The sequence below is a fragment of the Chaetodon auriga genome, chromosome 21, assembly GCF_051107435.1.
Source record: "Chaetodon auriga isolate fChaAug3 chromosome 21, fChaAug3.hap1, whole genome shotgun sequence".
Lineage (NCBI taxonomy): Eukaryota > Metazoa > Chordata > Actinopteri > Chaetodontiformes > Chaetodontidae > Chaetodon > Chaetodon auriga.
Genome location: NC_135094.1, coordinates 21,491,248 through 21,518,650, shown reverse-complemented (window position 1 = coordinate 21,518,650; position 27,403 = coordinate 21,491,248). Strand labels below are relative to the sequence as shown.

General features: G+C 39.3%; 1 protein-coding gene across 1 annotated transcript in view; it reads right to left on the bottom strand.

Annotated features, from left to right (window-relative positions):
• LOC143314542 (uncharacterized) overlaps window positions 1–17,953 on the bottom strand; it is a 58,064-nt gene extending 40,111 nt beyond the window's left edge. Inside the window, exon 1 of the mRNA XM_076721603.1 lies at window positions 17,895–17,953. The gene's annotated coding sequence lies outside the window, so the exon portion shown is untranslated. The remainder of the gene's footprint in view (window positions 1–17,894) is intronic.
• Window positions 17,954–27,403: the final 9,450 nt, after the last annotated feature.

The window sequence follows — 27,403 nt, the reverse complement described above, 5'->3', positions numbered from 1 at the left end:
ATGTCATCTTTGAAACATTGTTTTTGAATTACAAAGCAATAGAATCAAAAATTTGATTTGATTTGTCAAGAAACAAGTATAGCAGTACCTAAAACATGTAAATGACAAACTACATGTGACAACAATCATCCCTCACTTCAGTAATATTTACACCAATGAAAACACATTAAATTTAAATGTGAATTTATTATTAGGACGTTTTATAGTTTTTATATTCCACGAAAAATGCTTTTTTTCAGAACTATAATTTATAGTATATTAATTATAGTGTAATGTTCTTTCTCCTGTTTTTTTTTGTTTTGTTTTCTGCCTATTGGCTTATGTGAGTGTGTATGTGTGTGTATGTGTATGTGTTCGTTATCCCCTGTTATTCCCCCAGAGTTGCAGAGTAGGCCACTGAAATTGAACATAAATTCATATGTCAGGTTCTAATGCTATAAAGGTGGTAAGCTGGAATGTTAATGGAGTGTCTAATAAGATCAAACGTTATAAAATAATTTCACATCTGAAGTTGCTCTCTTGTGATGTAGCCATGTTACAGGAGACTCATTTAAATGAGACTGAATCGTTAAAATTAAAACAAAGATGGGTTGGGCAGGTGTTTTTTGCACCAGGAAGTGGAGCATCAAGAGGCACAAGCATTTTGATATCAAAGAAAATATCTTTTCATCATATCGATGTTATTGCAGACAGCAGTGGCAGGTATATCATTGTATCTGGTCTTTTGCAAAACAAAAAAATAACTTTTATAAATATTTACGCTCCTAATACGGGACAAGCTGAGTATAACTGTTCTTGCATCCAAATACATGGGGGATCCTATTCTACTCGGTGGGGATATGAACTTGGTAAACAACCCATTATTAGATCGGTCTAGCCGGCCCCTCCAAGCAGATGCAGCTCTCTCTGCTGCCCTAGAGGAACTCCAGAAGTTGCTGGGGGTAATTGATGTTTGGCGATGTGTAAACCCACTTTCTCGCGAATACACTTTTTATTCTAAGGTACATAATTCCTATTCTAGGATAGACTACCTGCTCCTGTCAAACTCAATAACAGAAAATGTGATTAATGCAGAGATTCACAACATCTTAATTTCAGATCATGCTCCTATTTCTGTCATTTTCTCTCCTTGTTTTAATGTGCACAAAACAAAACAGTGGAAATTCAATAATATGCTTCTATGGGACAAAGAATTTGTTGCTATGATTAACGAAAGAATATCTGAATTTTTTGATACAAATGTAAACTCTGTAGCATCCATTCAGATGGTCTGGGAGGCATTCAAAGCCACATGTAGAGGCTGGTGTATTAGTTATGCCACTGCAAAACAGCGAAACAGAAGTCAAAGAAAAGATAAACTAATGTCAGAACTAAAGAGCTTGGAAATACAACATATGAGAGATCCTAATGATCAGAAATTGAAAATGAAGGCACTATCGACTAGAACAGAGTTACAATCAATCATACATGAAGAAACTTCCACTGCATTATATAAACTAAGGAGAAAGCATTTTGAATCCGCTGATAAAGCTGGCAGAATGCTTGCACTTAGATTAAAGCAAATCGAGAGTAACTCATCCATAACTGCTGTATATGATCACGATGGATCTTTAATATGTGAGCAGAAAAAGATAAATATGGCATTCCAACAATACTACTTGTACTAGTTGTATGAGTCGGAATGTGAATACAATCCTGACATGATTGATGACTTTCTCAGAGGGGCACCTCTCCCTCAGCTGAAAGAGGATGATAAGATTAATTTAGAGAAAGAGGTCCAGGGTCTGGAGGTTAAGGCAGCGATCAAAGCCCTCACTGCTGGTAAAGCTCCAGGCCAAGATGGCTTCAGTGTTGATTTTTATAAGTGTTTTCAGGAAGTTCTATCTCCTTTTTTGACTCTGTTGTACAGGGATATGATTGCAACCTAATCTATGCCTAAAAGTATGAATGTGGCTGTTATCTCTCTGTTGCCAAAGCCGGGCAAAGACCACTCAAAAATGGGCAATTTCCGTCCTCTAAGCTTGTTAAATAATGATTACAAGATCTTCGCTAAAGTCCTTGCAATGCGGCTGGAGAAAGTCATTTCAACATTAATTCACTTAGACCAAGTTGGTTTTATTGCCCGTCGCTATGCTGCGCACAATATGCGCAGACTGTTTCATGTAATGTCAGAGGCTGCATCCTTTCAATATCCTGCGGTTGCAATCTCTCTTGATGCGGAAAAAGCATTTGACCGGATAGAATGATCGTATCTGTTTCATATTTTGCCCAAGTTTGGTTTTGGCTCAGTATGCATACAATGGATTAAGGCCCATTATAACAACCCAGTTGCATGTGTTAAAACTAATAATCTCATCCCCCTTTCAGCTTTTCAGATCCACCAGACAAGGATGCCCAGCATCTCCAGTTATTTTCACCCTAGCACTCGAGCCACTCCCCTGTGCCATTAGGAAAGATCAGAATATAACGGTATTACACTTTTTAATTATGATTTTAAAGCCAGTCTTTACGCGGAAGATATTTTACTGACTTTGTCTAGACCTGCTAGCTCTGTGCCCCATTTGCTTAAACTTATTAGTAAATTTGGCATGTTTTCAGGTTATAAGATAAATTGGTCAAAGAGCGAGACCATCCCTCTAAATCGTCTCACACACCCCGGTCATTTGAGTTCAACCCCTATTGTTTGGAAAACCGGAGGTATGCGATATTTGGGTGTCAATATCACATCCCCTATTGATAAAATATTTGAGTTGAATGGCCCTAAATTATTGAAAACTGTGAGGGATGATCTGAACAGATGGACAAACTTACCACTATCGCTATGGGGGAGAGCAGAAGTGCTCAAAATGAATGCACTCCTGCGATTGGCTTTCCTTTGTTCTGCCATCCCGACAGAGGTCCCCCAGAGATTAAGAGATTAAAGAAATAAACACACTATTTTCGTTATTCTTATGGAAAGGTAAAAAACCCAGAATTTGTCTGAAAAAAATGTCCATCCTCAGGAAGAAGGGTGGTCTAGGAATACCAGATGTGTATTTCTATTACTTAGCGTACAACAGTGTTTACCCTATATCTTGGGCGTACAGGAAAGAGGAGCCGGCTATGGGTGGCTGGAGATGGCTGGAGCAGAAATTTGTTGCTGCAAAATGTAAAAATGTTGCACTGACCTCACTCTGGTACCATACTAAACCTGACAAAAGTATAAAAAAATCCCATGATTATATTTTCATGCAGAATTGCCAAGGAAATACATAAACAACTGAAATTGAACAGTTTATCCTTGCCCTCGTGTCCCATATGGAACAGCCCGGCATTTAAGGCCGGTGGGAAACCGATCAGTAATGACTCATGGCAAGATAAGAATATTACTGAGTTGGGTCAAATCCTGGGAAGTAATGGAGAGATGTTATCTTTTAATGAACTTAAGAGGAAATTTGGTCTTAATAATTCAGATATATTTCAGTACCTGCAAATCAAATCCATCATGCAGAGCTTTGTAAACACTACACTAGCAGACAATGAATTTTTTGATATGAAGTTTAAGGATGCAGTCTCTGGTGGTGGTAGTGTATCCAAGATTTACAGGTTGTTATGCTGCACATTATGTAAGGATATGGTATCCATAAAGGCACAATGGGAGAAAGTTCTGGGTTTACATTTCACAACAAGTCAATGGGAAGCGATCTTGAGCCGCTCAAATTATCTTTCAAAATGTGTCAGGTATAAAATCATTCAAATCAAGATTTTGTTTAGATCTTACATTACCCCACACAAACTCAAGAAAATGAGCAGTGAAGTATCAGACAAACGTTGGAATGGGCGTGGAATGACTGGCACTCTTATGCATCTGTTGTGGCATTGCCCAAAGATACAAGAATTCTGGTCAAATGTGAGAGATTATTCATGCAAATTATTTAAAATTAATTTTACAGTAGACCCAGCAGTGTGCTTACTGGGAAAACAGGTAGAGGGAGTAATCCCCCCAAAATTTCTATGTTTGTTGGACCTAGCTTTTCTTTCAGCAAAACGCACAATTCTTATCAACTGGAAGGTAAGGAAACCAAACTGTTTCAACATAGACAACTGGCAAAAAGACTTTCTGGATTTAGTATCTATGGAGCAAGTAGCGTCTATTCTCCAAGATCTGGGCAATGGCCACACAGATCTCTTGAGTCAAATTATGTCATCATTGAGGGAGAATAAAACAGATAGGGATACAACATAGCATTGTTAATGAGGTGATGTTATGATTAGCCTACCTGTTTTCCAATTTTTGTTGTTCTCATCGTGGTTATGGGTGCCGCTATTGTTGTTGCTATGATGGTGAGGATGATGGTGATGATGACGATGAGTGGGCATTATTATTATTGTTTTATTTATTTTATTTATGTTGACTTGTTGATCTGCTTGTCTGTTCTTCATTCTCATACTGTAGCGGCCTTGTCCGGGCCTTCTCGGCATGCTCTGTGCGGTGGCTGGTTTGAATGGACGGGGGCTTAGTCTTAGCCCCGCTGTTCTTGGAACCAGACCACTCCCTTTGTGTTGTATGTGTGTATGTATGATATGTGTGATGTGGTGTGGATATGTTCATGGAACTGATATCCATGAGATGTCTTGTGTCCTCTTTTTGTTGTTGTTGTATCGTATGTGAAAAATAAAGAAAATTATTATTTAAAAAAAATATATATATATCTATTTTACTTAAAATTATGTATTGAAGATGGTTAGATAACTACATTTTTGTTGTATTCTTATACATACTTTGTACATCGAATCAAGACAATGAATTAAAAAGCACACTAAACATATGAGGTTAAAGGGAGTAAACGCAATGTTATTTTGGACATAGTGACATATCAACGCAACATTTTTCCTACCCACCATGGTACCTCGTGGAAATTACCAACTCTACTTAGGTCACTTTCCAGAAGAGCAACAACTGTCTTTTTTTAGAGCAACTGGCGTGTTGTCATTCATCCATTAGGATGTGTCCATGTGACTTTATTTAAACACATGGTGTTACCAAAACACAATATCCACACCAAAGTCAGGTTTAAAAATAAAAAACTGCATCAAGTAACTCCTTCGATTGACTGTGTTGTTGTGACCTCTCTTTTATACAATTAATAGCAACATTTTCACTAAACTAGGGAGCTGTATATGAGACCAGATGCTAAGGTCTTCTTTGAAAATTTCTCAGGAATTTGTTGATTGTTCTATGTATAGTGGTTGTTTCAGGAAAAAGAAAACAAAAACAAAACAGAAAAAGTAAGCTAAACCTTCATGAGAAAGATGATGACCTACCGTATTCTTTTTGCAGCATGTGCAGACTCAGCTTACTCTGATTTATTAGTCACCAGTAACTTCCAGTGTACTCAGTGTACAAAGGAAAGTATGGCTTCATAGTTGTTGAAGTCAGTCTGTAGTGGAAATAAAAATAAATTAAATGATTGTCAATAAAGTATATAGAGTTTTCTTTTTAATTAAATGTCATATTCTCAAAATTTTATTTAATTTTATAATTACACAAAAATCCCTAAATACTCTCATAATAAATTTAGAAAATTCTAAAAACATTACCTTTGGCAAGCTGTGCTGTCTAACCCTTTCTCCTTCACATCACATCAACTGTGTAATGGTTCAGTAAAAAAAATTGTCTTTCCAAGGTTGAGCTGTTTGGCATACAGATGGAAGAGACCCTCCATAACCTAATGTAGAAGAAGACAGAAGGAATACAGCTTTCAAATTTTGGAGTACTTATTCCAATAAAGTCAGCATAACAACTTCATATGTGATATTCGATTGTAACATGGGTAACACTGAAACCATCAAATACCTCGCCTGTCAGCCATCGGTGAGGTCACTGTGGTGTATGAGAAAACTGGAACCTGACTGGTTGGCAGATGGTATCACTGCAACTACCACTTCCGTGTTCTTCCTTTTCCACAATGAATTCAGCTGGGAAAAAAGTACAATTTCTTAGCTCTTCACTAACAACATCCTGTCATTACCTTCTGCTTTTTAGGTTTCTCAAAATCAAGAGGCTTCTTGGTGTGACATATACACCTCTTCTCCCCTGCTTCCTCTGTTTCCACCTTTCAACATCTACCCTGTGGGTCTTGTTATAATAAACAGAGAGATGTATTGTTATTACTTAAGCATGTTATGAATTTCTGACGTCTATTTTGAATTGTGGATACATGACATGACTAGTAAATTTTGTGAAGCACTGACTGATTGCAATTTGTTGACATCTGACATCATAAACATTTTTTTCCCTTTAAATGTTTAAATGTCCCTAGTTGTTTTGGTCAAGACTTATGATTCATTGTGGTCTGTAATAGGAAGTATTATTCAATATGGGAAAAGCTATAACGTTCTGTGCTTTCATATAGTGACAAAGAGTGTATTAATGATTAACAATATTGAATTAAAATGTATCTTTTTAAAGTAATGTATGAGATGTCTTTTTAAATATAACATACTCTTCAGTGCTTAAATTCTACAACAAAACAGCTTCTATCCTCTGAAACCAACACAGAAATTCTGATAACAAATGGAAAAATAAAGAAATTATACATCAGCTACTTTAACTATATGTTTTTTTTTTTTGTTTTTTTTTTAAATTTCTGAATTTAAAACCATCAAAACTGAATATATGCAGCTTCAAGTACATTATTTGATCATATAATGATCCCTAAAATAAATACCTTGGTCTTGATTTTTAGAGAGTCCTGGTACTCTCTCAGAAGAGCTTCATGCATCACCTTGTAGGCGTGCACAAAGTCATCCAATCTGGTCAGCCTCTTATGTTGAAAACGGATCTTTTTGAGATCCCACTGGCTCTTCTCCATAATGCCCTGGGTCTTGTTGTCTTTGGTGTAATTCTGTTAAAAAAAGTCACATTAGTATTAATTTTTTTTAATTATTGTGCCTACAAAGGTAAGGGAAATATTTGTTTTATTAGAGTTCATGGTGAGCAGCAAGGGATAATTTAGAGTGAACAGGTTGTTATAGAGTAATAAACCCCAACAAGATGGCTATAACCCTGACACAAAGCTTATTACTGGCTTACTTGTGAAATCATAATTTGAGACAATTTTTTGGTTAAAATGCGATCTTGCTTCTAAAAAAAAATGTCCACAGCATTTGAACAAGCCTAAATCTGTGCCCATAGCAACAGCTGAACAGCGGCAAGTTGATGGAAACTTTTATTTATAATTTACATTAAACTGGACGTTGCCACTGATAATGAAATGAGAAATGAGGGGAATGGGAATTCTTAGGTGTTGTTGAAAATAAAGTCTGTGCTTTGCTTGTGTCGTTGCCCCCCATGTGACAAAACTGTGAACACATTTTATATAATTAGAAGTCGTTGTAATTACCACACACAGCTTTACAAGAGCAATCCGCTACTGTTGCCTGAATTGGAGGACAGGAAATTCTCCTTTCAGCCATTAGTCATGAATAAAGGCTTTCAATCTCTCCTCTTTTTTTTCCTGAAGCGGTAGCGTGGATCTATTAGTAGTAGCCCGCCCAATCAGAACGGCGTCCCTAGCAACAGCCTTTTATACAGAAATAACAGACCTTAAAAAACATTGATTGACCAGTGATTGATCAGAATATAGCATTTAATAGGGCCAAGAAATAATGCACATTAACCCTTACATTTACCTGTGTCGACTTCTGGGCAGCTGTGTTGTATTTTTGTGACAGCATCTCATAAACAGGGCCTGTCCCATGCTGTCCAAGGTCTCCTGCACATCTTAATTTGTAGACATACATATAGGGTAGGCTCCTGACTTACCAAGTAATAGTCCTGACCACAAAACTGACTGAGGCAGAAAGTACTTTAGAAGCTTGGGGATAAAGGTGGAACAGTAGTACCCATTTGGCTCTCCCTGTGGTCCAGTGGTGCCTGCTGGATGACTTCCTTAAAATGCTGGTCAAATGGCGTTGGGCTCGATTCAGCCTGGGAGAGACACAATTATATTATAGTCACATGTGTCATTTGTTCATGTATTGTGGTATTTGGAGACAGCACCAGTCATTCCTTCTGTGCTCCATGCAGTTGTGTACATGTTGACTGAATGCCTTGCAATGTCAATGCATCAGTAGTTTACCCTAACCCAAACAACAAATAGTCCATTCAACATCTATGAAAGAAAAAATAACACCAGTAACTTCTTCCGAACACATATGGCCAAAGACCTAAACAATCCACAACTCAACACAGAAAAACTAAACAGGTAAATTTTAAATTCCCAACAGCATAACCTACCACGTAGTCTTTGTTGGTTATGTCAGTGTCATTAATGACTGGCTGCACGGTTGAGGTGAGAAGTGCTTGGAGGTTTTGAAAATGTTTTTCAACATTTTCATCCCTGGCTGGACCTGGGGTATCCTCCACAAAAAAACCCCATTAAAAACATGCAAGAAGATCACCACCTCACCAATGGTGACAAAAGGGAACTGGGTCCCCGGGTGCCACTGTCGGCTGCGGAGGAAGGACTTGCCGGGATGGGATAAATGCGGTGAAAAGAAATTCACAAATGCATGATGTGTACAGTTTCCCCCCCTGCAACTCTGTGTGAATTGTGACAAATAAAGGGATGTCTTTCTTCTTCTATTAAGTAGATGGCATCACTAACTGCATCACTAACTAACCTGGTGGCATGGTGGCAAGAAGGTCACAGCAAGAAGGTCCCGGGTTCGAATCTCGCTGCGGGCACCGGGTGTGTCCTCCACCATGCTTCGGTGCCTGCTGCTCGAGGAGGGCCTTTCTGTGTGGAGTTTGCATGTTCTCCCCGTGTTCACCTGGGGTATCCTCCGTATATACGCCCACTAAAAACATGCAAGAAGATCACCACCTGACCAATGGTGACGCAGAAGAATGGGTCCCCGGGCGCCGGTCTGGCTGCCCACCTCTCCTGGTCTGCCGCGGAGGAGGGACGACCAGGATGGGTTAAAGGCGGAAGTCAAATTTCACCTCCGTGTGCCGTGCTCGCATGTGTGTGTGACAAATAAAGGGGAATGTCTCCCCCCGATTCTTCTTCTTCTTCTTCTTCTTTTTGCAGAGGTTGGCATTTTTCCTAACGCAACTCAAGCACCGATGTAGGATTGGAAGATCAATTGCATTATTCTTCCCCTGTCCTGTCATGATGTAATAGTATTGTTTGAGGAGCCCTGTGAGACTCAGGCCACACAAGTTTTGTGCAATGGACTGCATTAAAACTGCTGAGCCATCACATATGTCTATCACAGGTCTTTTTCAAATTTTTGTCCCATGAAGTTTCACACATTCTGTGATGAAGGACCCTAAGGCTACGTTTACACGTATCAGGGTATTTTGGAAAACTGATATTTTAGCAACTCCGTTTTCAAAAAAAAAAAAAAAAAAAACATTGTGCACACAACACCGTTTTCAAAAATGTTGTCGTTTACATGAACCCGGATAAATACGCCGTCGAGCGCCACCATAACTATGCCAAACCTATGGGCGTGAATGTAAACATAGGTTCATCACATGACGTTAAGTATTTTCAGTCGCATGTTGTGACACCAACACATAACCGCCGTTTTCAGAAATCTCCACTTTTGCCGCAGTTTTTAAAAATGATCGTTCTCTGTGAACAAAACTCTGTTTGCGTGTAAACAAGAGGCCAAACCGCATGAAAACATATGCGTTTTCCCTAAGTGTAAACAGGGTCTAAAAATTATGATACTGATGCTGCTGTATGTACTGCGGTCACAAATGTAGCTACAGGCACTGGCGAGCAGCCTTTCAGGGGATGTCTTACTTCAAGTTCATAATAGTAGTAATAGTAATAGTTCATAAAATATACTATGTCGCTTTTTGACCATTGATGGAAGAGATGGATTGTCTTCTTGGACCAGAGCATCAGTCCTTTTGGCTGAAGAATAATTTTTTGTATCAACTTGTCCTCGGTGTCTTTTTCTTGTTCAGACATCAGCTGCATACTGATCATCTCATTTCTGTGCGGCCTCTTTGTCTTTCTCTTTGAATAGCTGATGGTTTTCAAAACTCCTGGGGTTGGCACCTCATCCCTGCATCCATGTTTGACAACATCGTCCAACTTCATTAAGCTCTCTAGATCAGGGGTCGGCAACCTTTAACACCGAAAGAGCCATTTGAACCCGGTTTCCACGAAAAAAAAACACTGGGAGCCGCAAATACTTTTTGACATTTAAAATGGGGGCAAAAACCCGCATTTATTGAAAAGAAAACAATATACATACACTTATTAGTGCTTTGAATACCCCTTTGAAGATGGGCTATGAAGATAACACTGTATATTGCTTTTTCTTAACTTTACACTTTGTATAAACAACTATAGTGTGTTGCTTATGAAATCCACGAAGTGCTACAGAGAAAATTAAATTGTATCTGTAATGAACACATTTTTAACTGAATTCTTGAAAAAATAATAATGTCTGAATGTCTCTTTCAAATAAATTAAAATGCTGAACTTAAATTATCCATATATCAAACAAAAGCAAAAAAAATGCCGTGAGCCGTCATCCTTATATCGCCTTTGCTTTCAGGGCATGTAGCGGAGCCTTGACCTGAATTAAAAAAAATAAATTGGGAAAAGCACTGTGTCACTAAACAATGAAAAATAAATATTTGCAAAATATCTGCATAAATAGGTTTATTTTATCTGGCTAATGGGACTTCTGCTCCTGAACTTCTGCGCACAGCGTCTGCAAATCGGGGCTGTACGAAGTCACTTTCATCTTTACGCAGGACTGTAAGCTGTCATCTGTGAGGCGTGAGCGGTGTTTGTTTTTAATGTAGTTCATGGTGGAGAACAGCTGCTCACATACATATGTGGATCCGAAGATTGACAAGACTCCAAAGGCGTATTTTTTCATGTTTATGTAGGTGTCGGGGACGGCATTCCAGGTAAATGCAAATGAATCTGCCCAGTCATCATTGAATGTTCTATTTTCCTCAGTTATTTTTCTTTTCTTACATTTCTCCATACCTGGCCTTGCTGGGGTTGAAAGTTGCGTTCTGGCGGGTATACCGGCTTTCGCGAGTAAATATGACGTTTATTTTGAGCGTCGAAAAACAATAAAATATACTTATTTTATTATTATTTTAATATTTCAAGACCACAATAACCTTCCAATTTAGAACTAAAATAAAAATAACTAACACAAATAAAATACACTCAAATTAAATACTTTTTTTTCCAGTAATTTATTTTCCCAAGCCACTCGGAGCCGCAGTGTAAGGGTGAAAGAGCCGCATGCGGGTCCGGAGCCACAGGTTGCCGACCCCTGCTCTAGATGAAGGCGCCTTGCAAGCTTCGAGCTTAGTTTCTTTGCAATTTTCTCTCTGTCATCTGCTCTAATTGGCCTTCTCTTGAGCACGTCAGATCTGTGCCACACCAGTTCCCCCTTGAAAAAGACCTGAGCCTTGAGCGAGGATTCACTCTCCACTTTGACGTCCACCTGGATACCACATTCCTTGAAAAGGCATGTTCCAGAGCAGGCAAACACAGGGCAGTTTTTCTTAGATCCTATTGTTTTGACACTGTGCCGCTTGAATGCACAAGAGCAGAATGGGTGCATGGTTCTTATGCCTTTTGCAATTACATTAGTCCAGTGTAAAGTTTTGAATTGCCTTTTTTGTTGCTTTCGTCTGAGTTTAGTCCAATCAGTGCGTGAAATTAAAAAAAAAAAAACATGGTGTTACGGCCCTGGCCGTATTGCGCTATGTGTTTGTTCCTGTGTGGTCCTGTGGCGTCCTTTTGTCCGGTTCATGTTTTTGTGTGTGAGTGTGTGCTCTTCTTTTTTTTAGCAGCTGTGCTGGTCCTGCCCTCCTCCGTACAACAAGTGGTGTCGCTCTCCTATTGGTCCCTGCTGCAGCATCCAGCGTGTCTTAAGCCAGGGATTTCTCATTCACCGGGGGACTCGGCTTGACAGCAGTGGCTCGTGTGTTTATGGCGTTTTGACTCAAGAACTTTGTCCCCAGATCTCCGGTGTATATTGTGGTAGTGTTAGTTTTGGTAGTGTGGTTTTTGGTGGTGGGTTTTGGATCTTCTCCAGGTTTTGGTTTGTAGTTCGTTACACTGTAAATATTTAGCTCTAATTTGTTTTGTTGTGGCTGTTGCCCTTTTTTTACCTGTACATCAGGTCTCTTTTTTTTAATAACAATAAATTGATTGTTTACCATTGTACCTGGTTTTGGTCGTAGAGTAATTTGTTGATTTGGAGACAAAGTTTGTTTTTTGTCACTCTTTTATGTTGCGTCCTGGCTCCCCTAGACTGGGGCGTAACACATGGTTCATCGGGATACTTATGAGTGAAGAAGTGGTGTCTTTCAGCATTCTTTTTTGATGATGTCGTGGAGGGACTGCTGGTATTCTGCAAACAAGTAAAAAAATGAACAAATTGTTTCATAAAGCACTCTAAATACAATAAAAGCATTTGAAGCAGTCACTTTAAATTGTTTTCAAAAATAAAGCTTGTTTACTAAATAAATAGATTAAAAAAAACAGCTAATCACCACATTTGAAAGCTGATAATCTATAAGGTATATCTTAAAAGGAATCACTATAAAGATGATGTACTTTCTGTTACTTCAGGTTAAGTTCTTTACTATATACATATTTTCAAATTGCTTAAATTTTACCTATTCGCTGTCATCTGTTGAGGAGTGTTGAGGGTCATTGCCTTCGCTGACTTCCAGCAGGGACACAGAGCTGGCCGAGTCAGACTCTGGGCCATTTTTGGAATCAGCACTTCTCACCTCAGTTTCCCAGCTAGATGGGCCTCAATTTGTTTCATGCGTTGCATCTGTTATTAACTCTTCCACCAGAGGCACAGGGCTGGATGACATTATATGGTTGTTTGTTATCCTGGGTGTTTTCCCTTTCTTTTTCACCTGCTGATCTGGTCTGGTCCAAGTTCACCTGTTCACACTCTTCCTCATCATCCTCGTCTTTATCTGTTCTGTCAGATGTCTCAAGCTTTTCTCTCCCACTGACATCTCTTCCTACACATAAACATTTTCAAAAAGTTATTAATCAAATTCTACATTGGATATACCTTTAATCTTTGCAATGAGACAAGAAAAACCTTAACATCAGTCAAAAGTTTGTTAAAACAACCATGGTGAAACATTCAGCAATTCACTATATTGAAGACTGAAGCCCTTATGCATGTAGTCCTAATCCTCAGCATCCTCTTGAGCCATTTTGTCATTTGTGTTCATTTTACAACTGTTTTTGATATATTGATATTTTCCGCATCGTCAGGTCGGCTTAAACACCCGCTTGGTGGGGCAGGCGGGGTCAGGTTTTAATTTTCAGCCCTCATGTGACCTTTAGAACTCTAGATCTACTTCTTACAACTCTACATAGTTGCTTTTTAATGGTAGCCTACCTTTAAGCACCTCTGTCCGCAGTCCTCTTCTGTCCTCCGTCCAGATGACCTTCAACCATGCGTTGTATTTTTTGCTACTGGTTTTGAAGACATCCAGCGTGACTGCCAACCACTGCTCAGCTGTCACATTGTCAGATAAATTATGTGTGATGAAGGTTTTCACAAAAGCATCCCTACCTCCAGGTAATTGCCAGAGGTCTTGATTCTTCTGCCTTCGGCCTTTCTTAAAACGACCCATCAAGTCAATTTATGGATGCTTAAGCCATGTACCTTTCCTGAAGAGCAGGTGGTGGGTGGGCCTGAGGGGCCTGGGCCCACCAACTTGGACAACTGGCCCACTCTAAATGACTTGGAGAATTTCTTAACATTTATTTTTAATGATTAAAATCAGCATTTTAATAAAACCCTTAAAACAAAAACATTGAGAGAAAGAAATACAACACTTATTCAGCTATTATCACATGAGGTCTAGTCCAGTCACAGCGGGCCATCATTGGTCACCCCAGACATGTTACGCTCACGCACGCACATTGCAATCTGGCGGTTGTTCATGGTGACTGAGAAGGGCAGTGGAGTCTATATTGTAGGCAATAGAAAAATGTTCATGTAGAAAATGTAGACAATATGGGAGGTAGAGCTAAATACTCCTGCCTGACTGAACTGTCTTCAGATTACCTTCACAGACAGTTAAGGTCATGAATGAACAGCGCAGCACACCACGCTCTCTCTCCTGTTAAAAGTCATTGTAGCTCACCCAGTACTCTCATTGCTCTGCTTCTCCCTCTCCTTACAATCAATTGAAAGAGTATTCCAGTCAGATCAAACAAAAATGAATTAACAGGCATTAAAATGTCTGTTTCATAATGAATTGATGTATTGATCCACTTGATCCATAGCGAAATATAGATAATGACATAAGCCGCGTGTGCCACTTGTAATAAATACCAACTGTCATGGTGAAATAATAAGCTACAGCATTGAAAATGTTTTTTAAGAAGATTTTGAACATGTCATAATCAGCTAGACGTACTAGTCACCCTCCACAGCATGATAACAGTCATTTTTGTTTAAGTGAGACTTCCAGTTGGAAACAGTGTTAACTTTTGTAATTAAGAGGTCAGCCCAAAGCAACTGTGGCACACCCATTAGCATTTTAGCTCAATAGCTTCCAGGTCATGTGACCAAATGACTCAAAATCAGTGCAGGATCACAGTACTACATGGGCCGGTTGAGATACACCTCTTTTTTTTCCATTTTAATACTCTTGATATTTTTTATGAATTTTTTAAATGTAAATATTAGCATTTTAGCTCAGTACCTTCCAGGTCATGTGACCTAATGACTCAAAATCAGTGCAGGGTCATAGTACCAAACTGACTGGTTGAGAAACACCTCTTTTTATTACATTTTAACACTCTTGATCATCAATTTTTGATATATATCATCAATTTTTGTCAATAGCCTCTAGGTCATGTGACATAATGATTCAAAACCAGTCAGGATCACACTGACACGTCTCTTATTATTGCCTTTAAATAACCCACTTTTTATTTTGAAAAGTTGGTCCACGCTGTAGCATCCCAGCGCTGACTTTCTCAACCGCGTCAGTTTATTTACCATAAAGTATGCAATACGGGAGCACTTGAAATGTTGGAGCGGTTGGCTTGACTTCGCAAAAAGGAGAGACGGCTGGCTTGATCGCAGTTGCTGCAGTGTCACCTGTGTGTGCTCTGCCCATTCATGTGTAAGCGAGACAGAGCGCTGAAACTAACAGCACAGTTAGACCAGTCAATGTCTCAGCAACCCAGTGGTTGCTAGAAACCCCCTCCTCTTTATGTAAACAACCAGAACCTTCAGACTCTCTGCTTTCGTGATACCAGGCTTCTGTGGTTTGCATGACGTGGTGAAATCATCAACACACTAAAGTGGACATACGCTATTTCTGTGTTTTCATTACATGCGCCTATAATTTCTTGTGGTATGAATTAGGTTTCTTAGCTGAGTTTCTCCCCGTCATTCTGGTATGCTACAAGTGAAGATTGGTGCTTCCTAGCGTGAGCACTGACTGTCTGAACTGCGGGCATCTCATGCTGCCCTCTGTACAGGTGGCGCTCATATTGAAGAGAAAAAAAAATAGAGAAGCGTCCTGCTGAATTCTCTGAGTCTGAGGTTCTGTAGGAGCCTTCCCTCCCAGGATCCCATTCAGGTGAAAACATGAACATTCAGAGCAAGTTGAACAACGAAAGCACCCGGTAATTTCACTGCCGCCATGTTGCTGCTTTCACACGGGTAGTGGTATGTGAGTCTACGCTCTCCCCGTTACCACGGTAACATGGGTGGGACAGCAGCAGCTCATTTGCATTTAAAGCTACAGACACCAGAAACAGCACATTCTGAAAGGGACTGAAACTGAAAGGGAAATAGAGCTATAGAGCTAAATAGCTATTTCCAACATACAGCTTCAAAAACATGTTTTATGGAAATCATAGATCCATGTAACTTATTAAAAAGCCTCATAATATTCACCTTTAAAGGTTTAAATGTTAATTAAGATACTAGGTAATATTAGTATATGGTTAATTGAGATGTTAATGTGGCAGGTTGAGTTTCACCCTCCCCTCCTCCAGCCTGCTTAATTGTCAGCAGGCTGTGTTCAATTATCGTGCTGCGCTTTGATTGCAGGGCGGCACCGTCACTCTTATATTCAGGTGGAGTGCTGCTGCTCTGATCACTCTCCTTGACCTCCTCCAGAGCCTGGTGTCCTGGTATCTAGCGTGCGGCGGTTTGGCGTGTGACGTGCATGCTGATCTCCCTGTAGCACAAGCACTGACTTTCTCGGGCGGCTTTGAATGCTGAGCCATATGGTGGCAGGGCTTGCCCCAAGTCTGCGCTTTACCAAAATCCTGTGTTGAGCTGGCAGCGTGCGCAGCAGCCGTGTGTCTTCCCTCTTCTCATCCACGCTGGGTGGAATCCATGCTCTCTTGGTGGATGTTGGGCCAAGCTGCGCACCGAGTGTTGTGTGTGTGTGTGTGTGTGTGTGTGTGTGTGTGTGTGTGTGTGTGTGTGTCCGCGCTGTGTGTCATCGTCATCAGCCTCTGGCCTCCGGTGCTCGCTGCTGTTCTGTCTCCTGCTGAATTTTTCCTATACTAAACTTTCTGTGACCGCTCCAGACCCTGTGGCCGGAACAAGACTGTTCCGTTTCTGTAGCATTGGGATGCCTGGAGCCTAGTGTCGGATTTTATCGATCAAGCTGACTATAATTGACATTTACTCATGTGAAAATCGCACACTGTTCATTGTAATATTTTGCCGGTTTATACAATTAATTTCCTGTGGGCGAAATTCCCCCAGGTGGCGTTGTCACAACATTACGCTGCCAAGTAGTTCCACTCGCCACATTAACATGTATGTCATGATGTTCACAGCTAAGCCATTTCATTAAGAAAATGTTTATTTAAGGCTAATAATTGTCCACTTACTTATCCTTCCTCGAATTTTGGCTTATATTTTGGTAAAGGCTGAGATCAGTGGACACACTCCATAGACATGCTTCATGTAGAGGTTTGGATGTTATCTTCATGTTGACATCCCTTAGCCTTACTTAGAAATCATTGTGCATGTTATACTGTGTAAGTGTTACTTGGCCTGAAAACATGTATTCCTTAAATAGTACTTACATAAATGCATAAGGATGCTGAATAAGTATTGCTTAACCATGAATAACCATGAATTTATTAATGCTCTTTATGACCTGGGCAGCTGCCAAGGTTTCAGTACATGGGATGCCTGAATGGGGAGTGCCCCATGTAGTATCTCAAATAATGTAGTAATTAATACGTTAGTTAACATGAACACCATTAGTAAATATTGTGAGACACATTAGTTAACTTCTAATTAACTGTTACTTAATGCTTATTACTATTTTAAATAATGCTTATTAATGTACCTTTATCATAAAGTGTTAAGATTACACTGAAAAATAGAAAACAGCAAAGAAAACATAGTAGTTAGGTTGAATAGATTTAAACTCTGATTTGTTGGTCTTTAGTCTGTTCAGCTGACATTCCGTTATCCAAGTCCTTGCGCTTATCCTTGACTAACATTCTATTTATATTTTGTTTCAAGTTTTAAGAATAGCTTTACTGAAGCAACATGCCCGTTCATTCCAACTTGTTACTGACACTTGACACTGAAACAGGAACCTGTTTCAATTTAAATTTGTAAAGACTTTTATGGTAAGCTTCCAGTTTCTTTTACTAATGATTAATGGTTTTGTATACTCTTATTTCACTGTTGTTCAGGGTAGTGTTTCTTCTTTCTGCCTTTTGAGTTGTCAGTCTGGTTGAATCATTGTACATTTTGTTTTGCATGTACAAGACATTACTTTTTTGCAAACAGTTCATACAAAATACCATGTATTTGGTCATGGCCATTCTACACGGACATACCACTGACCAACTGCTAAAAGTTACACTTACTGCTGACATCTGGATTTTCAAGGTCCAGCCGGTTCTTCTGGGCCTCTAGAAACACCTGGAGGTTTATTCCCCTTGCCTGGGACTGATGATTGATGAATCGAGCTGGGATGCGTCCAGAGGGATCAGGTTCATCACAGCCAAAGCCCAGATCCAAGAGCACCTCCTCTGGGTCATCATTCCACAGGTTGAGTATGTCCATCACACTGCCAACAGGAGATGGGTCAACAGAGCATTGCACAGAATTGAGAATGTGTCACTGCTATACACAAGCAGTTCTATCTGAAGTGCATCTGTGTGTGTTTGTGAGGCACTGTCTAACCTGAGCTGTCCAGAGTGACTTGAAGTTGCTGAGCTGAAGCTGTTCCACCTGCTCAGAGCTGGATTTGGCGTGCCCCACCTGAACAGATACAACAACAAAGGGTTTGTGGTTCTTGTTTTCATGATTTTTTTCATTATTGCTGATGTTGCAGTCTATCTTTTTGCTTCAGGATCTGGAATATCTCATTTTTATTGATAAACTATTTTAATGAGTTGGTTCAAACTGTGATCTGTCTTCTTTAAAAGGTCATTCTATTTATTTTTTTTGTCAACAAATCCCATGTGCAGAGCCAAACCAACAATGAATTGATGCTACTATGAAGTTTTATGTGTGTATTAAAAGCCTGATACAGTATCTTATTCTTCTGTACCATAGAGCTCCATTGTTGTCCAGAACTACTAACAAATGAGCCACACCATTCCACTGGGTGACATCCTTCATTATCATGAACACAGATGCTGTAGTTTATTTTGACTCAATCTCACATACACCTTCATGCCACCCCAAATACTCAGTAGAGCTAAAATTGGCCACTGAAAATATTCATTTCCTCCTGTTAGAGTGCCATTTGCTTAAATTTTCACCGACCAGCTGAAAATTATTATGTGTTTATAACATCGAAAATTTGTGAGGCATTTCTAAAAATTTAAGACTTAAGTAGGATCCAATGGGCTTGGGGCTGAGAGATCCAGACAGAATAGGAAAGTCAGAAAGTACTTAGAGATAGAATAACACATTATTGGTTTTGGTTGTTGCATGGGACTTGTTGACAATAAAAATATATAGAACCCCAGTTTAAGATTAATCTTACTTTTAATTGTTCATTGTGGGCTAAACCACTCATAGCCATTTGACACTAGAGTTTAAAGATCAAACTGTAATATTAAGAATTGTTTATGTTACTGTAACTGTGTTATATGTCAGGTGAGGTTACATACTATGTTATCCATGCCCCAACTGTTTCAATCACAAAATAAAACACAAAGACTGGCTAAAGTGTGCATTATCATTTGAGAATCAATTGCCTGACTGATTATTTTTTATAGCCAGTTTTAACCAACATGACCTTATTTGGACTCTAACATCCTGCTATATTGTTGAAAACCAACTGTGAGGGAAACTGCAGCCTTCTGTCTTGTTTTGTATTTCTCTCCATGCACATGAGCATATAAGCCAAATGAATAAACACGTTGTTGTAACTTCAAAACTGCAAGATTTGAATTAAGATAGATCCTCAATACATAACAGAAAAAAGTACACCTATAATGAATAACAGCTGTTGTGTACTCACATCTTGCTCCTAGTCCTTGTTGATCAAAAACCTGTCTAACCTTCTGTCTTTGATCCTTTATACTTATCCCCTCTGCTCTTAGCTGATTCATATTTTCTGTTCAGCTGTCAAGCATCGTAATAACTTTCCTCTGATCCTTTCGCTTTCTATGCAAACTGTGTTGTATGCTGTGCAGAGGGGGAAGGTAAGTCTTATTTGCCTGGTAAATATGGCTTGTAGTTACATGTCTATCTGTTAAGGTCCAGAAAGCTGTTATCACTGACTGAACTCACTGTCAGTCAAAGACACACTGCAGTAGTAAATTACCTTTAACAGTGTTTAAATAAACCATAACCAACACTTATTCATTCAAAAATAAGGTCAAAGGCAATACAAGAATAGTTATTAAAATGGCCCTTTTGCATAAAGTTATTAGGTTTTCTCAACATAATGGTGCTTTCTGTAACCAGATTATAGTTTAATGACTTAATGACAGCTCACTGTCTGCTTCAAGTCAATGTTATGTAATATGTGTCTCTTGCTCCCTCTCTCTCTGCCTCTCTCTCTCTCTCTCTCTCTCTCTGCCTCTCTCTCTCTCTCTCTCTCTCTGCCTTTCTCTCTCTCTCTCACACACACACACACACACACACACACACACACACACACACACACACACTTTCATTAACCCCAAAACCTCTGGCCACAACTTTTGTGTTCTTACGCTGAGTTCCATTTATCTGCCTGTCAAAGTTTTTTTACTGTCTCAAGACATTGGCCTTTTCAATTATGTAGAAAATTGCCATAACCAATAATTGACAAAGGCAACTGTCAACAGTAGTCATGGTAACTCTTTGGAGAGACAAGACCCAAAGTTAGATGCAACTAAACTTGATGCATGCTATTTGGATTAACATAACAACATGCAAGGAAGGATTACAGCTGGCATTAAATTTAAAATTTTAGTGGAAGTTTAAATTGCAACACGACCCTTTATCAATTCCAACCTTACAATTAAATATTTTACAATTTTGTCCAAGGTCATAAAAAAATGACACCTTAATTTAAACTGACTGAAACATTAGTAAACTGAAATCAGACTATTTTCACTTTTAGTCACTGGTATGAAAATATCCACAAATAACTGTATTTTCCTATGATGCATATCGAATTATATTATTTATTATATTGAATTCCAGCACTGTGCTGTGTGATAGAGTTCAGCCTCAGTCTACACCGCTGGCTGTGTGGTTCTGTACATCTGAAAAAGATGATAACAAGATGAGAGGCGTTCTTACCGCAGAAACTCCTGGACTGTCCTCACTCCCTGGTTACCATATAGAGACGCTGTAGGGGATAAAAGTCATGTTATCTCTTGCGGGTAAGCAAACAGGGCATGTGAAGCCATAAATTACACAAGCAGAGAGGGAAACATAGAGAAACAGGAAGGCAGAACAAATGGAAACATCTCTTTTTTTTTGCTGGGCGAACATCAGTACATCCTGTCCAGGTCTGGTGTCAAGGCTCCTCGAGCTATATTAGGAAAGCACTTCTCTGTCTCTCACCCTCCCTCCCTCCCTCCGTCATCTTTTTTCCTCCAGAGGGTGTTTGGGTTTTGGCAGTCACCTCTATCTCCCTCTTCCAGACTAGAACTTCATTTGACACTGGCATGGCATCAAGAACAAAGTAGTCCTCCTCTCTCTCTACTGCCATAGCTTGTCATTTGTTTAAATGTACACCATGTTATTTATTTATTTATTTTATTCATTTATTTATTTTAAAAAATACTTTACATTCACTTAACGATCTACTTAACCTGTAGGCATTTGGGCAAGAGATTTATGTGTTTGTTCAAAAAAGCATTTCCCATTCCTGTAAAACTAATCCAGAAGGCCTTCCCACGGCATACCCAAAGTGAGCTGAAAGCTGTTCTTCAACCATTTGGAGGGTGTACATGGTTTTGATATCTTTTCAAATTCAACACTTATCATCAATCGGAAGTGTTACTAGCTTGGATTAATAGAAGGTTAAACACTGAAGGTGAGGGTTTTTATCCCCATTCAGCATGGTAAATCTACTAAGCATAAGCACACCCAAGCATCAGTGATGACTGTGTAAAGACAGATTTTTCATTTATGCCACTAAATGTGTGTATTTACAGCATTTTATGCATATTTAAGTTACTTTCTGAGAAAAAAAAAAACTTTTTTCATTTTCAAAAATACTTTTTGGAGATACATGTTTTTCATTGGACAGCCACGATACACTATGTATAGTTGAGAGTCTATTATTGGAGTTGTCACTGTTATTGTGATTGTATTTCTGCCTGTCTCTCTCTCTTTTTCTCACCCACCCAGAGTCTTTTTCTGCCTGAGGTTTCTGTCTCATTAAAAGGAAGTTTTTCCTTGCCTGCACAGTTTCTTTGTAATGACATCTCTTGAGATCAAAGCAGAATTATCAATACTCATTACTACATTATATCAACCACCAAGCAGGTATTCTCAGAGCTGATTGCACTTGGTATCACTAGATATGACAGATTAATCCTGAATGGAGACCTGAATATTCATATCACAAAAAGAATTAGTCCAAAGTTGTAGAGCTTGAAAATTTACTGGACAGCTTTGAACTTACACAACTTGGAAATGAAGCCACTCATCAGTATGGTAACATTTTGGACTTGGTAGTAACAATAGAGTTAAACATTGAGAGTGTTTCAGCATTAGGATTATCTATTTCTGACCATCACTGTGTGTTTTTTTTTTATGTCAATCTAATCTCAACAAAGACTGAAAAGACATATTTGGTTCAAAAGAGATTCCTACATGGCAAGTCAGAAGCAAAGTTCTGCAATATTATGGGATAATTTTAGTCACTCAGCTCTTTACTAAAGTTCATCGTCTGGAAATAAACGCAGAACTGAACGGACCTTGTGGAAATGACGGCACTTTGCCACTGACTCAAAACAGTGGACTGGAGAATGCTAACATCCAGCTAATTAGCTCTGTTACAGCTCCCACGAAACTAAAGAGCTGTGTACCGGGTAATAAATCTGCCAGTATCAGTCCTCCCTGGAATGCTCTCCGGGCAAAGCCCAAGAGTAAATCAGCTGATATGGGGAGACGTCCAACAGGTAGAGCCCAGCGCCCAGAGATCTGTGATGCGACAGGCTGGCCTGCGTTATCATCCTCCTCAACACCTGTGAGGAGTAAGGCACAGCTGTGGATAAAAGCTAAAGGGAAGATGAGCAACAAAGCTCCCAAACCAGCTAGTGTGCAGTTACAAAATCGGTTTGCTCCACTACTGCAGGACCCTGGATCTCCAACTGAAAACCTGGACTCACAGAGAAGGGTAAGGCCTGACAGAAAGTCAGAAGATAGAAAGCTACAAGGAAAGCTACTGACTGGTCCTGAGACTCTGGTTGTTGGTGATTCTGCTATTAAAGACGTGGGAAGCGTGTACAGCAGAAACACGAAACACGTCAGTATTGTTGCAGAAATTCCAACTTTGAAATACCTTGTACTGCACACAGGGGCAAATGATATTGTGAAACGACAATCTGAAGTGCTCAAACGAGATTTAGATAAACTACTAAATGCAGTGAGCTCTCTGAATGCTGAGGTCTTCTTCAGTGGGCCTTTACCACCAGTCAGAGGAGGAGGAGAGAGATTCAGCAGATTATTGGCAGTAAACAGATGGCTTTCAACTGCATGTGATGTCCACTCAGTGCATTTTATTGACAATTTCAACTTTTTCTGGGAACGCAGACATTTTTTCAAAGGAGACGGACTTTCCCTAAACAAGTCAGGAGCAAAACTTTTTGCTTCCAACCTATCTTTCTTCCTGCGTAACACTGTTCCCACTCCCAAGGACAAGAGACAAGAGGAATCCAAACAAAAGCAGCAAACACCAAAACATGAAGGAGAACCAACTCTCCCCCCGCCTGTATGCTCTAACCATGAGGGATGCCAGAGCAAAAAAGGAGATGCCTCATGTCCTCCACCAGGGGCCACTGCTCGTGAGGATTCACCGACTCCAACCACTAAAACTCCACCTTGGTCACCATCTCCAACCATTAAAACTCCACCTAGGTCGCTATCTCCAACTGCCCAAACTCCATCTAGCTCATCATCTTCACTGGGTATCCCATCACCCTCCTCCCCCCTGCTGGAATTTACTGACCAAATGAACAAACTTGTCAGCGCTGGTATCAGACTTACTCCTCGCCGCTTCATTGATTCATGTCTCAATTGGTAGGAGGAGAAGATCGGCCCATCTCTCCAGAAACATCACATCATCGAATTTAACATGTATTCCATGTCAGCCACAGTATGTTCTAAAACATGGGGATGTTGGACATTTTAGCACATTTAATTTAGCTCTTTTAAATATTAGGTCTTTGGCAGGCAAATCATTCTTAATCAATGACTTTATCATCAAGCACAACCTTGATTTTATGTTTTTAACTGAAACTTGGTTAGGACAAGATAACAGCACAGCAGTTCTCAACGAGTCAGCCCCTCCGAATTTCAGTTTCATAAGTGAAGTAAGAATGTATAAGAGAGGAGATGGAGTCGCCATTTTGTTTAATGATAGCATTCAATTCAATAGAGTCATTTATGATCAGTTTGAATCTTTTGAACATGTTGCCATTCAATCAAAGTCTCCCTGCCGATCAGTCTTTGTAACCATCTACAAGCCTCCAAAATACAATGCAAAGTTTTCTGATGAGTTTGCCAATCTACTGTCTGTTGTTTGTATTGATTTTGACTGTGTTGTGTTAGTGGGTGACTTCCACATTCATGTTGATAATCTCAAAGATGGATGTGCTAAAGAACTTTTAAACATCCTGGATCATTTTGGCCTCATCATTTGGCATCTCAGCACTTAATACATTCAACACATAACAAAGGGCACATATTAGATTTAGTTATTTCCAAAGGACTTAATATCTCTGAGGTTGTGGTGACGGATGTTGCTCTTTCTGATCATTACTGTGTGTCATTTAAAATGGCCACACCTGCTATTCTTAACAAAAGTGGAACAGAGGTAATCAAGAAGCGTTATATTAATGATAACACCTGTGCAGTCTTCACTCAGTCTTTTACACCATCACCAACACTGCCCTCAGCTTCAACTGATGACCTTGTAAATAGTTTCAGTTCCAAAGTTATGACTATTATTGACTCCATCGTCCCAATTAAGACAAAAGTTTTATCAGGAAGGAAAAGGGCACCTTGGAGAAACACCACACTGGTCAAAGTCCAGAAAAGAGTCTGCAGACAGGCAGAGTGCAGGTGGCGAAAAACCAAACTCCAGGTTCATTATGAGATTTACAAAAACAGTCTCCACACCTATAACCATGAACTAAAGAAGGCAAGGCAAACATTCTCCTCAGAGATTATCAACAGAAACTGTAATAATGCCCGCACTTTGTTTTCTGTTGTGGATAGACTGACAAACCCCACAGCATCAGTCCCTCCTGAACTGCTATCCAACAAGTCATGCAATGAATTTGCAGCCTTTTTTACAGATAAAATTTCAAAGATAATACAAACAGTGTGCAGCTCCAGCTCAGGCAAAATGATAAGTCCATCTGTGCCTTCTTGTTCTCCAGTTAATCTAGCACATATTAACCTTCTAGATCATTCAAGGCTGACAGAAACCGTATCACAGTTAAAATCCACAACATGCTACCTTGATACTTTGCCAACAAACTTTTTAAAAAATGTCTTTAATTGCATAGCTCCAGATGTGTTGCAGATAATAAATAATTCTCTTCAGTCTGGCCACTTTCCCCAGGCCTTGAAATCTGCAGTAATAAAACCTCTCCTAAAAACGACTTATCTGGATGCTTCAGTGATAAGGACTACAGGCCAATATCAAATCTTCCCTTTCTAGGAAAAATTTTTGAAAGGGTTGTTTTTCAACAAATTCATGCTTTCATGATGCAGAACAATCTTTTTAATGCATTTCAGTCTGGATTTCGTCCACACCACAGCACTGAGACTGTATTTATCAAAGTTTTAAATGACATACATCTGAATAATGATGCTTTCAAAACCTCAGTCTTAGTATTATTAGATCTCAATGCTGCCTTTGATACAGTTGATCATGACATACTTCTTGACAGACTGGAAAAGTGGGTGGGACTTACTGGCACTGTACTACACTGGTTCAAATCTTATTTACAAGATAGAGACTACTTTGTGTCAATTGGTGAGCATGTGTCTGAACGAAAAAAGATGATGCGTGGGGTGCCACAAGGGTCCATTCTCGGACCACTTCTTTTCAATATCTACATGTTGCCCCTAGCTCAGATTATGGAGCATCATAATATCTCGTATCATACTTACGCAGATGCTACACAACTTTAGATTTCTGTGTCATCACATGACTACAGTCCCTTACTTTCACTGAGTGAGTGTATTCATCAAATCAATGAGTGGATGTGCCAGAATTTTCTTCAGCTTAATGCAGATAAGACAGAAGTGATTGTATTTGGCCCCAAAAATGAAAGGTCAAAGATCAGTGCTCGCCTTAATTCCATGTCACTGACAACAACAAAGCCAGAAATCTTGGTGTAATTATTGATTCTGACCTGAATTTTAACAACCATTTAAAGCTCATTACCAAATCAGCCTACTACCACCTGAAAAATATAAGCAGAATTAAGGGATGTCTGTCCAAAGAAGACATGGAAAAACTCGTTCATGCATTTATTTTCAGTAGGTTGGACTACTGCAATGGAGTCTTTACTGGCCTAAACAAAAAATCAATTAGGCAACTACAGCTGATTCAAAATGCTGCTGCACGAGTCCTTACAAACACCAGAAAATGGACCACATCACACCAATCCTCAGATCACTACACTGGCTTCCTGTGAGTCAAAGAATAGACTTCAAAATCTTACTGTTGGTTTACAAATCATTAAATGGTCTAGGACTGAAATATATTCTAGATTTATTAACTCCATATGAAGTGTCCAGACCTCTCAGGTCATCAGGGACAGGTCTATTGTGTGTTCCCAGAATGAGAACCAAACAAAGTGAAGCAGCTTTCAGTTATTTTGCTCCTCACCTGCGGAATATTCTCCCTGCACACCTGAGGTCTGCACCAACTGTCAGCTCATTTAAATCTGGGTTGAAAACATTATTATTTGCTACAGCTTTTACTTAAAGTAAATATATTCACTCAATGACTTCAATCATTCTAAATGCTAAATTATTGTCTTTTACTGGCTTCTGTTTTTAATTTCCCTTTAATTGTATTTTATTTTTCTATTCTCTTCTAATCTCTTTCTTTCTTTCTTTCTTTCTTTCTTTCTTTCTTTGAAATGTATGATTTTAATGTATTTTATGCTTCTGTAGAGTACTTTGAATTGCCTGGTGTATGAATTGTGCTATACAAATAAATTTGCCCTGCCTTGCCTTGCCTTTAAATTACATGGTTGAGCATATAAACAGTATCATGTCATCTGCATTAAATATCGTTGTTCTACTAAAAGTTTAAAACAGGTTGACTGACAGAATCTCCCCATCTATAATTATTAAGTGTTAATAAGATAAAGAGAATCTGTTGAACAGGTGAAAGAAAATGGAGTAAATCGGGTCTCGAAGTTGACTGTAATACATACAGTATCTTCATCAAACTGTGCATCATTCTTCAATAACAAAACAACACACGTGAACACAGATGAGCTTAGCAAACCCTCTAAAAAAGATGTAACCATGGGAAAATTGACCTGGATTACATTAACTGAGCTTAACTGTTTCAAGTCATGTCCTGAAGCTTATCAATACATCTCTGCAACAGTCTGTTTTGCGGTTGCACACAAGGGAGCTGCCTTGGATCCATTACTGTTCTCACCATACCTGCTGCCACTTGGTGACATTATTAGAGAGGGCAGTGTTTCTTTCCATA